Below are 12939 nucleotides of genomic sequence, written 5' to 3'. Positions count from 1 at the left end.
TTCACAAGATGAAAAACAGGACGCATTTAAATGTTTTCGCTAACTTATTAGTGCATTATGTAGAAGCTATGGAAATAGAAGATTGTTATGTCTGCATGAAGCTACCCACTTCTGTAGCTGAAGGTGTGACATATCACCACTTACCCCTAACTTACGGAATTTCCTGTAGTATATTGGCAAGCTTGTTTTATAGAAGCACTTTACAGTACTACTATTCAAATGCTGACGTAGTCTTTTCCGAACTCCCTATTAGGGGACACCTGAACCTTGTACATATTAGAAGTGAGGTAACCCGGTATATGGGAGAATATTTCCTGACTATAGGTGACAGACTTAAATGAAGCACGACAGGCCAATCTGACCTGTTCCTTGCAAGAGCAGGAAAAGATGTTTATAAAGATGGCAGACAGAAGGAGAGAAAAGTTTCAGAAAAAGGCAAATGACGAAAAGGATAGAGTCCCTAGGTGGGCAGAACATATGGATAACACCTCACAAGGCGAAGCTAATCCTGCTTTGTTACTGGATTTTGAACGGAAGGGAAAACTTTGTCTCCATAGAGAAAAGACAGAATATTATAACAATGTATTCATTGGTTCCAGCGAGTGTGAACATAATTATAGGGTAATTGGAGGTTGGGGTTTCAAAAATGGGTCAGAACCTGTGTTTCCCGGAATATATTATATATGTGGGAACAAGGCTTATTTTAAATTGCCGGATCACTGGTATGGAAGCTGCTACTTTGGCATTGTTTTCCCGAAAATATACCATGTGAATAATGCTGCTGGAAGCAATGATGAAGACACTAATGGCTTAGTGCGTAGTAAACGTGAGAGTGTAGGAGAAATCATAGGTGATATTTTTAGTGCACTGATACCTGGAATGGGGGTAGTTCTGAACACACACAGAATTTGCAAACAGTCTACAGTAGTGGATCGGTTATCTACTGACACTGCTGCTGGATTCCTGCTGGTCAATACTGAAATGGTTGCGATCAGATCAATGGTTTTGCAGAATCGCCTTGCTCTTGATACCTTATTGGCAAAAGAGGGCGGAGTCTGTAGAATGCTGAAGGCGCAACATTGTTGCACCTATATACCTGACAAAAGTATCGAACTTAAAAGATATGTAAGAAATATAACTAATTTGGAAAAAGAGCTCAAACCATTAGAGGTTGACAGTGCCTGGACGAGGCTGACTGGAGGTCTCTCCTCAATAGGTAGTTGGTTTTCTAACTTGGGTAGAAATCTTCTGTGGAAAATACTGATGCCAATACTTGGAATAGGTGTGGTTGTTCTGATCATATTCATCTGCTGTAAATGTCAAAAATGTAAAAAGAGGTATACAGGGAATAAGAGAGGAGTGAAAAGAAATATTGATGAGTTAGAATTAGAAGAATTGAGGAATCAAATCTACAAGAAGGTAAAGAATCACCACTCTCATAGAGAAGCCGAAAGAAAACTCAACAATAAATTTGTCGAGATTGAGATGAAAGATATGGAAGAATGAAAGTTGGCATCTGTTTCCTTAATGTAGTGATGATAGTAAATATCATCAAAGAGGGGATTGATGGAGCAAGGATTCGCACGTAAAGCGACTTGCTCGCACTAATGAACCTCGCCTAACGTATAATCATATTAACCCCACTGTCCGTCATATATTTAGCATTTTCCCCAACACGCGGGTGTCCCCGAGAGGCTTGCCTGTGTGTCTTTTCATCCTCACAATGCTTGCACTAAGGAAATGGCTGCTTTGCAGAAATCCAGTCTGCGCATGCGTGGGTCATACCCATGTGATGTGACGCACTCGCATTTTGGAGGGATTGTATTGCTCATGCGCACTGATGCAAAAATGGCCGCTTGTCTCTCACCACGCTCTCTGCTTGCTACCGCCGCTTTCGCCTATCTGTCTTTTCGCACTAAACTCTAATACTATAGATGTTATAAAATAAGGGGTGTGTTAAAATCTATCACGGTATACAGTGTGATCTGTATATGATTTTGCATTGCTGCTATAAGTGTTATATGTCGTATTAACAAAGAACTGTTTGTAAGCGTTAAGTGTAGTCTGAATCCCCGGGGAAATATATAGCTAACGGTGAGTAGAATCCGGTTAGCTGGAAAGGTCACTTGTCTAGAGTCATTAGTGCAGGGTTAGGAATACCTGGAAGCACTAATTAGGATCTTTTTGCATCTGTATAATTGTTAGCCACGAGTCCTTTGTATAAAACTTCCCTTGTGATATCACCTAGAAAGGGTCACATGTGGGAGGAGTAATAGGGTCTCCGAGGCTTGACTGGTAAGTAAAATAGTCCGCTGGTGAAATCCTGGCTCAGTACATATCCCAGACAGAAGTGGATGAGTCAGAAGAATAACGGGGTCTATATTACTCGTGTGAGAGGTTAGGCAAAGAAGTCTATCCGGAGTGAATGAAAAGTAGACAGAAGTGGTTTACTTGTAGTGAAAGAAAATTTTTCTTTCTATTTAGGACGCTCAGACACAGTGGCAAACGTTGTGTGTTAGTAACTAAGATTTGCACCTGCACTTTAGGAAAAGTTAAAAGTTTCCGTTACCTTGTGAAGGAGGGAGTCAGTCGGAAGGCTGCTCTGACGTCACTCCGTGCCGCGCTGGTATTGGTCAGGACAGCGGGTGTGTAGTGAAGCTGAATTTGTAAGGGAGGGGTGAGTGCCGGAGCGTGAGACCTGGTCTCGCGAAAGGCCGCGCACCCATTGGATAAGGATTTTTTGTATTCGCAGTGTTGATTGGTTTCTACAAAATAAGAGTCGCGCTAGCATTGGAAGTACAAAAGTAAACAAAATTAATCAGGCCGAGTTAGAAGCGAGCCTGGAAAGGCATATGTGGTATCCTGAGTTCTTACCTAATCCACAAAACTCAGGCTTCTAAAAGGAACAGATTATACGAGGTAGACCGCACATGATGTATGGAATAAAAAGAAAAATGTCATTTGCCGACAAGGTAAAGAATTTTTTTAAAACAGACAAGCCCATTAGAACGAGGGAGGGTGTGATCATTCCTCCACCGAATACTCCTGCTTCCTTCATGATGTTTGAAAAAGGGTATCATACCTGTGTATGGCTAGAGAATTGGGCAAAGTACACTGCAGATGACGGAGTCCTAGCATTTCCTATTGATGGTACGTTTAATGGCAGAATCCTGTTTAACTTAAGGACCCGCATGAATGAATTACATCCCAGACCCAGATTAACCCAATACGAAGCCCTAGAAGAATGGGAAATTGAGGCATTGGAAAGAGATAGACCCCGGATGGACAAAGGAGTGAGTAAATGGTATCCAAGGGTCCATAGAGAAACCAAAGAGCAGAAAATGAAACATTGGAGACAAAGCATGATGGTGGAGGGGTTGTTTCCAATGATGGGGGTATTAGAACAAGGGAAAGGAAAAAGTAAAGAAAAAACTCATCACTCAATGCCCGTAGGGGACTCAGAAGATGAGCACCTAGAAGATTTATTGATGAAAAACCCACCTCCCTATGTAGCAGAGTCAGAGCCTTTAAGTTCACCAAACCCGTTTGCCAAATATCCCAGATGTCGGAGGGATAGCGAGACAGATGGAACGGGTACGGATAGTAAAACCAGTGAAGGGAATGGGTTTTGCAGACCTAAATCCACGGTCCCGAATTATCAGCCGTTTGGAGAAGGCCCACCTCGACTGGTTACTCCAACTGCCCCAAGTATTTACCCTCCCTTGGTACCCCAAGTATTGCATGACAATTCCGCAGGAAAGGCTTTACGAGAACAAGAGAAGGAAGCCCTGGCTAGGCAGCGAGATGATTTAGTCCGGACCATAGCCCAGATACATCCCCATCCAGATTCCTTGACTATCCCAGTAACCATTGGGCCCGCTATTCCTCTTTATAGGGATAACCTGGCTAGTCCTCGTCCTCCTGTCATCTCCCCCATAATGCCAACTCCTAGTATCCCACCCCCGAGAAGAGAAGTACTCATAGATGATGATCAAGAAAGTGAGTGCGAATCAGTGGTCCTGATGGATATGCCCATTAGGGAACCTAGAACTAGCATGCCGGGGATAAGAGGTCAGAGTAGGGCAAAAGAGGTTCTGATTGAAAGTACGTCTGGGGTTAGGAGTGCCACAGTAGTATCCCCAGAAGAATTAGACAGATGGACCAAAGAGTTGGAGAAAGAGACCACTCCCCAATCCAGACCATTAGAGATCTATAAACTAAGGATAGAAATAGAAGAGATGATGGCTGGAAATGTAGGATTAGACCGCTTAAACTCCTTCAGCGAAGAAGAGTTACTGTTCATCAGTAAAAACCTTACCCGGAACGCTAGATTGCTCCATGAGAGATTAATGGACACAGCCACAGAAATGGGGATCGATGTCAGTCGCTCCAAAATCCTTCAGAAACCCTACAGAGTAGATTTTTCGGATAAAGACTTAGAAAGCTTGAATGTGGTAGGAAAACAGATCCAGATAAAAGAATTATTAAAACTCTTACAGAAATGGGGGGATGTAGGGAAATGGAGAACCCGGTGGGCAAAGAAAAAGGAAGACAGCAGGGCAAAATCCCAAGCTTCAGAATATGTACTAAAAGAAGTAACTCCCGCAGAAAAATTGTGTCCCATGAGAGAGGTCCCGGGGGGAAAATATGTCCATGTCCCTTGGTCCCGACAGGATATTGTGTCATTTACTAATGACTTCCCGAAATTACGAGAAAAACCAGTTGATTGGTACAGACAGGTCGAACGCTTCATAAAAGTTCAGAAATGTCTTCTGAAAGACCTGGATGGGTTTTTCGACATTGTGGTGCCTGTAGATTTATGGACCGAGTGCAAAATAGAGATTGATTGGCCCAGTGAGGAATATGCAAGGGACGACAAAACCGGAGCTCCCTCACCTGAAGTAATGAGGAAGTATGATCAAGTCATACAGTACCTCAAGAAAAAGGTGCCCGCAAAGGTGACAGATTGGACCAGGATAGATAGAACCACCCAAGAACGCGATGAAACTGTCCACTCCTTTTATGAAAGGTTACTGCAAGTGTTCAAAACTTACAGTGGAATCGATAATGTGGACATGAAGGACATGACCCATTTCAGTTACAGATTCGTGCTAGGATTAAGGCCTGAAATATCACAATGGATTTGAGACAATAAAATCAGTTGGCAGGGAAAGCCCATAGATGATGTTCTAAAATACGCCAAGTACTGTGAAGATGAAATAGAGAATACAAAGAAAGCCCTCAAGGAGAAAGTGATGTGGGCACAAGTGAAATTGGCTGAACAGCAAGAAAAACAGTTAAGTAAATTGAATTCTAATAATAATGCACAGAATACGAACGCTGGGGGAGGTGGGAAGCCCCGGGTAAAAATGAGTCGGGAAGAGGCTATGAAGAAATTCCCCTGCCACGGGTGTGGCCAGATAGGGCATTGGAGAGACGAGTGTCCACACCTGCAGGCCGGTAATGCCCCTATAAATGGTTTAAATCCACAGGTGCAGAAAGAGGGGACGAAAAGGAACCAACAACAGGTAAAGCTACGTCCAGTACCTCGCGCTCCTAGACAGAATTATAAGAATCAGGGTCAGCAGAATGAAAGGGCGGAAATATGGGAAGGAGAGAATGAGAGAAATGCAGCAATTCCGCAGTACTTGTTGAACGATACGTTCCTCTATGATGAACAAGATTGACGGGGCCTGAGAGGGGAGGACAAGGAGTGCGTACTTGGCGCCTCCTTACCGGTAGACCAGACTGGACCATATATTGAAGGAAAGGTTGAAGGAAAAGACGTCACCTTTCTGTTGGACACTGGTGCTACCCGGTCCACTGTGAGAACAGTGGATGTTCCTAACCTACCCCTCTCGGGAGAAGCAATCCAAGTAGTGGGTGTCTCCAATCAAATAATAAGTACTCCAGTAACTGAGCCTATGGAAATCTCCATAGGAAACTTTAAAGAAATGCACAGATTTGTGGTCTGTGATTCCAGTCCTGTGAACCTGTTAGGACGCGATTTGTTGTGCAAAATGAACTGCACCATCTTTTGCTCACCAAAGGGCGTCGAAATTCAGACCCCCGATGAAGATGGTTTGTACAAACTGATGTTAGTAAGACCTGACGCTGACATTAAACCCTTGTCGGTTAAAGACTTGCCTGAAGAGCTCCAGTTAAGAGTGGTACCAGAAGTGTGGGATTTCACGGGAAAAGATGTAGGCTTAATGGCAAACGTGGACCCAGTTAAAATAGCAATAAAAACAAATGCCGTATACCCCAGAACAAGACAGTACAAAATGAGTGCAGAAGTAAAAGCAGGAGTCGCAATTGAAATTACCAGGTTGCTCGAAGCAGAAATAATAGAGGAAGTAATGAGCAGTCCCTGCAATTCGCCTATCATTGGGATTAAAAAGCCTAGTGGAAAATACCGAGTAGTGCAGGACCTGCGCAAGGTAAACCAAATTGTTGTACCTTGCTGTCCCATCGTGCCCAACCCTGCAGTGATCTTGTATCAGATTCCTTGGAATGCGGAATGGTTCACTGTCATTGACCTGTGCCATGCATTCTTTTCCATTCCATTGCATCCAGAAAGCAAGTTTCTTTTTAGTTTTGAATTTGACAGCCATATCTATGTCTGGAATCGTGTCCCTCAAGGGTACACTGAAAGTCCTTCGATTTTCACCCAGATCCCAAAAGAAATGCCTTGAGTCCCTAATACTGCCCGGAGAGTCCGTTTTGGTACAGTACATAGATGACCTTTTAGTGGCATCTAAAACTCAAAATGACTGTGTCACCGACACCATCGCCTTGCTGAATCACCTAGGAAAGGGAGGACATAAAGTATCCCCTGACAAATTACAGTTCTGTAAAAACTCAGTAAAATATCTGGGGCACCAGATAGAGAAAGGGATCCGAAAAGTCACCACAGAAAGGATCAAGATAATTAAAGCAATGGACCTACCCCGAACTCAGAAAGAGGTGAGGATGTTTCTAGGAGTTGTGGGGTACTGCAGGCAGTGGATTGTGGGATTCGCAAATCTAGCCAAACCTTTGATAAGAATGACCAAGAAAGGAGTAGAAGACCAAGTCAGTTGGGACAGTGAAAGCATGTCCGCTTGGGTAACATTGCGAAATTGTCTATGTACCGCTCCTGCCTTGGGTATGCCTGACTATTCCAAGCGCTTTGAACTGTTCTGTGATACCAGAGAAAATTGTGCGCTCTCAGTCCTGACCCAGGAGCATGGACTGGTCAGGCGTCCCGTGGCCTATTTCTCGGCCACTCTAGATCCGGTGGCTGCTGGATTGCCCGGATGCCTGAAAGCAGTAGCTGCTACTTGCATCAGTCTAGAACAGAGTGAGAATATTGTCATGGGACATCCTGTCACCGTATATGTTCCACATTCTGTTGTAATTCTACTAACAAGAACCAAGACCCAGTATCTCACGCTTAGTCGGCTGACTAAGTATGAGAGAATTTTGATTGGTGCTGAGAATGTAACAATTTCTCGGTGCAATGTCTTAAACCCGGCAACACTGTTACCTGTTCCTCTGGATGTAGACACCGAGGATGAAATGGAACATAACTGTATTGATCTAACAGAATTCAGCACTAAGCCCCGTCCTGACATCCGAGAAGTTGCCTTGCTTGATGGGGATCTTACAATGTTTGTGGACGGCTCATGTTTAAGACATGAGAGCGGAGGTCTGTGTGCTGCCTATGCTGTAGTCACATTGACAAACACCATAGAAGCCTCTTATCTATGCGAAGTGAAATCTGCACAGGTAGCAGAGCTCATCGCCTTGACAAGAGCCTGTAGGAGGGGTAAAAACAAAAGAATAACTGTTTATACCGACAGTCAGTACTGTTACGGGGTTGTTCATGACTTCGGCCAACTATGGTTACAAAGAGAATTCATGACTTCCTCAGGTACCCCTATCAGAAACGGAAAGGTGGTACAAGAATTATTGGAAGCTATTCAATTGCCCAAAGAATTGGCTGTGGTCAAGTGTGCGGCTCACAGATCCGGAAATGATGATGTGACAGCCGGGAACAGATACGCTGACCAAATCGCACAGTTTTGTGCCCGACACCAAATGTCCCTCCAAATTGGGTTATGGGGTGGACACAGCTGCCAACTGATGTTGTTTGATAATGTGTCAACGTGGGATGAGTTAAAAGACTTACAACAATCAACAGGCAGGGAAGAAAAAGGTAGATGGAGTGAGAATGGATGCAAAGTGAGGAATGACGGTGTGGTGGTAGACAAAAATGGAGTGCCTGTGCTGCCCGACAGCCTGATAGATCCTATGGTCAGGATGATACATGAACCAACACATATGGGAAGGGACGCCATGTGTCGTGTGTTTGACAAGGTGTTCTACAATTCAAAGTTCAGGAACCAAGCGGAAAGGTTTTGCCAGAGGTGCCTAGTGTGTCAGCAATTCAATGCAGGAAAGAAGACTGTAGTAGAACAAAGTACCATCGGAAAGGCAGTAGGTCCCTTTGTTAGGATGCAGGAAGATTTTATAACAATGCCCAGATGCAAGGGATATAGGTATGTCCTGGTTATAGTGTGCCTGTTTTCCCAGTGGGTGGAGGCTTACCCAGCAAAGAAAAATGATGCCTTGACTGTAGCCAAATTGTTGCTCAGGGAGTTGATACCTAGGTATGGAATTCCTGAGACGATTGAAACAGACCAAGGTGGGCATTTTGCCAACGATGTCCTAGAAGAGCTCTGTAAGGCCTTTAAAATGAAGCAAAGACTGCACTGTGCCTACCATCCCGAGGCGTCTGGGGTGGTTGAACAAATAAATGGCACGATCAAGTCCAGATTGGCGAAGATGTGCGATTCCACCGAAATGAACTGGACAGAAGCTTTGCCCCTTGTGCTGATGAGTCTGAGAAGTATTCCAAATCGAAAAACAGGCCTGAGCCCCCATGAAGTACTAATGGGGAGAGTGATGCGACAACCATGGGTACCTGGACACAAACTGCTAAGCATTACTGATGATTTGGTGCTAGAATACTGCAAGCAACTGGGTGACCAAGTGCGTTCTATCTCCCACCAGATTGGAGAGACAGCTGACGACTGGCCCAAGACTCCAGCACATAAGCTACGACCAGGTGATTGGGTGGTGTTAAAGAAACATACCCGGAAGAGTTGCCTTGGACCAAAGTGGGGAAAGCCAAGACAAGTGATCCTTGTCACCACTACTGCTGTAAAGTGTGCTGGTGTACCGAAGTGGATCCATGCCAGCCACACAAAGCGGGTAACAGGAGAAAACGTGACTGAAGCTGAAGGCAGCACCGCTGAGGAGACTCCCGAAGAGAGTCCGGATCTCGCTGACATCGAACTGCCGAGCACAAGTCGAGACGTTGATTGGTACCCCGCCGACGACCAGGTTCATGATCCAATACGAACCAGGAAATATTCCTACCTAGACAGTGAGTGGGATAGTCCAGGTGAGACAGAACTAGAGGACGACGGTCAGGTCAACGAGACTCACATCACACCTGATCAGGAAATAGGCCAAGTAGGGACAGATCAAGACGTCGACACTCCTCCTGAGACTCTGGAGTCTGGAAAGGGACAGATAGTGGTCAAAGTTGAAGTTCATGCGGAAGAAAGTGAAGAGAACGAAGTGCATGAACCAGAACAGATAGAAATAGATGAACGTGTTCAGGAATCAGAATCCAGTTCACCTGAAAGCAAAGAAAACCTACAAAGCGAACCTGAACAGGGCCAGTTTGAGGACCAGGCAGAAGAAATAGATGAAAGACCTGGAACTAGTCAGACAGGAAGGGAAATAGACTCTGTCAAACACAAAGAAAAAATAAAAAGAGTACACGAGGAAGGCCAAGTGTCCTCGACCACTGAAAGTCACAGAAGCAAAAGTACACCCAGGTACGTCAAAAGGTTAAGACTCCGAATAAAAACAGTCGAAGAAAAACTGAAAGACCGTAAAAGGGCTGAAAGTGAAAGAAAAGCAGCCCGAGGCAAGTCTCTGAGAAAGAGCGACAGAGTGAAGAAACAGAATAGACTGTATTGAAGCCCCGAATGGACATACCTGGTGCTGGAAGAAATTGATGAGCCCAATCGCAGTGGCAAAAGTGACGAAGAGTCCATTACTGATCGGAGCTCTGACGAAGACCCTCCTTGAGACAAAACCGAGTGAAGCCTTGGTGAAAGGAGACGAAGAGGAGTTGCAAAAGCCACCTGTAAGCTAAAATGTCTGATTCAAGCGTAGCTGGAAGGTCCAGATTTGGGTGTTGTAAAACTTGCTGTAAGATATGCTTGTGTAGTGTAGCTATGTTAATAGTGATGTGGATAGGACTAACAGTTTTTATTCCTTTTATGATAAGTAAAGATCCTAACTTGTCCCCTACTGAATCTGAAATGTTAGACACAGACATTGTACAGACTGCAGAAACACCACGAAGCTTAGAACGACGTGACAACTCAGTTAGTTTGAAACACACACGACCAAAATTAGAAGCATCAGATGAGGGCGGACTGCACTTTCACAAGATGAAAAACAGGACGCATTTAAATGTTTTCGCTAACTTATTAGTGCATTATGTAGAAGCTATGGAAATAGAAGATTGTTATGTCTGCATGAAGCTACCCACTTCTGTAGCTGAAGGTGTGACATATCACCACTTACCCCTAACTTACGGAATTTCCTGTAGTATATTGGCAAGCTTGTTTTATAGAAGCACTTTACAGTACTACTATTCAAATGCTGACGTAGTCTTTTCCGAACTCCCTATTAGGGGACACCTGAACCTTGTACATATTAGAAGTGAGGTAACCCGGTATATGGGAGAATATTTCCTGACTATAGGTGACATAGACTTAAATGAAGCACGACAGGCCAATCTGACCTGTTCCTTGCAAGAGCAGGAAAAGATGTTTATAAAGATGGCAGACAGAAGGAGAGAAAAGTTTCAGAAAAAGGCAAATGACGAAAAGGATAGAGTCCCTAGGTGGGCAGAACATATGGATAACACCTCACAAGGCGAAGCTAATCCTGCTTTGTTACTGGATTTTGAACGGAAGGGAAAACTTTGTCTCCATAGAGAAAAGACAGAATATTATAACAATGTATTCATTGGTTCCAGCGAGTGTGAACATAATTATAAGGTAATTGGAGGTTGGGGTTTCAAAAATGGGTCAGAACCTGTGTTTCCCGGAATATATTATATATGTGGGAACAAGGCTTATTTTAAATTGCCGGATCACTGGTATGGAAGCTGCTACTTTGGCATTGTTTTCCCGAAAATATACCATGTGAATAATGCTGCTGGAAGCAATGATGAAGACACTAATGGCTTAGTGCGTAGTAAACGTGAGAGTGTAGGAGAAATCATAGGTGATATTTTTAGTGCACTGATACCTGGAATGGGGGTAGTTCTGAACACACACAGAATTTGCAAACAGTCTACAGTAGTGGATCGGTTATCTACTGACACTGCTGCTGGATTCCTGCTGGTCAATACTGAAATGGTTGCGATCAGATCAATGGTTTTGCAGAATCGCCTTGCTCTTGATACCTTATTGGCAAAAGAGGGCGGAGTCTGTAGAATGCTGAAGGCGCAACATTGTTGCACCTATATACCTGACAAAAGTATCGAACTTAAAAGATATGTAAGAAATATAACTAATTTGGAAAAAGAGCTCAAACCATTAGAGGTTGACAGTGCCTGGACGAGGCTGACTGGAGGTCTCTCCTCAATAGGTAGTTGGTTTTCTAACTTGGGTAGAAATCTTCTGTGGAAAATACTGATGCCAATACTTGGAATAGGTGTGGTTGTTCTGATCATATTCATCTGCTGTAAATGTCAAAAATGTAAAAAGAGGTATACAGGGAATAAGAGAGGAGTGAAAAGAAATATTGATGAGTTAGAATTAGAAGAATTGAGGAATCAAATCTACAAGAAGGTAAAGAATCACCACTCTCATAGAGAAGCCGAAAGAAAACTCAACAATAAATTTGTCGAGATTGAGATGAAAGATATGGAAGAATGAAAGTTGGCATCTGTTTCCTTAATGTAGTGATGATAGTAAATATCATCAAAGAGGGGATTGATGGAGCAAGGATTCGCACGTAAAGCGACTTGCTCGCACTAATGAACCTCGCCTAACGTATAATCATATTAACCCCACTGTCCGTCATATATTTAGCATTTTCCCCAACACGCGGGTGTCCCCGAGAGGCTTGCCTGTGTGTCTTTTCATCCTCACAATGCTTGCACTAAGGAAATGGCTGCTTTGCAGAAATCCAGTCTGCGCATGCGTGGGTCATACCCATGTGATGTGACGCACTCGCATTTTGGAGGGATTGTATTGCTCATGCGCACTGATGCAAAAATGGCCGCTTGTCTCTCACCACGCTCTCTGCTTGCTACCGCCGCTTTCGCCTATCTGTCTTTTCGCACTAAACTCTAATACTATAGATGTTATAAAATAAGGGGTGTGTTAAAATCTATCACGGTATACAGTGTGATCTTTTTTATGTATGATTCTAATTTGTTCTCGCTTACTTTTCATGTATCGCGTCTCTGGGGGCCGGGGAGTGCATGAGCTACGCCATGATGAAGCTCTACTGAACCTTGCCACGTGATATGGGGAAAACCCCTCTGCGCAGAAGCTGAAATCAGCCAGCTGGCTCCTGAAGCCCAATGCGCCTGGGAACACACCTCGAAGACGCGACGTTTCACCTTGACTATGCAACAGTGTATCTGTAACATGCTTTCGCTCATTGTCTTCTGTATTCCTATGCCTGGGAACGTGAACCCAAGGGGCGGGTATGCAAAATTCATTATTAATGATGGGAACACTGAATTCTAGGAGGTGACAATGACCAAGTCACCTCTCCTGACCAATCACAATGTGGGAAATTGTCACTTGCAACATTAGTGGGTGGTCTAAGGGTCCCCAAACCGTATAA

At 44.0% G+C, this 12939-nt stretch overlaps 1 protein-coding gene across 2 annotated transcripts in view; it reads right to left on the bottom strand.

Moving 5' to 3' along the window:
* FAM135A (family with sequence similarity 135 member A) overlaps nt 1-12939 on the bottom strand; it is a 1101526-nt gene that overhangs the window by 640022 nt on the left and 448565 nt on the right. The gene's annotated exons all lie outside the window — the stretch shown is intronic.

The sequence above is a fragment of the Lissotriton vulgaris genome, chromosome 6 (assembly GCF_964263255.1).
Source record: "Lissotriton vulgaris chromosome 6, aLisVul1.2, whole genome shotgun sequence".
Taxonomy (NCBI): Eukaryota; Metazoa; Chordata; class Amphibia; order Caudata; family Salamandridae; genus Lissotriton; species Lissotriton vulgaris.
This window is presented reverse-complemented; position numbering and strand designations above follow the sequence as displayed.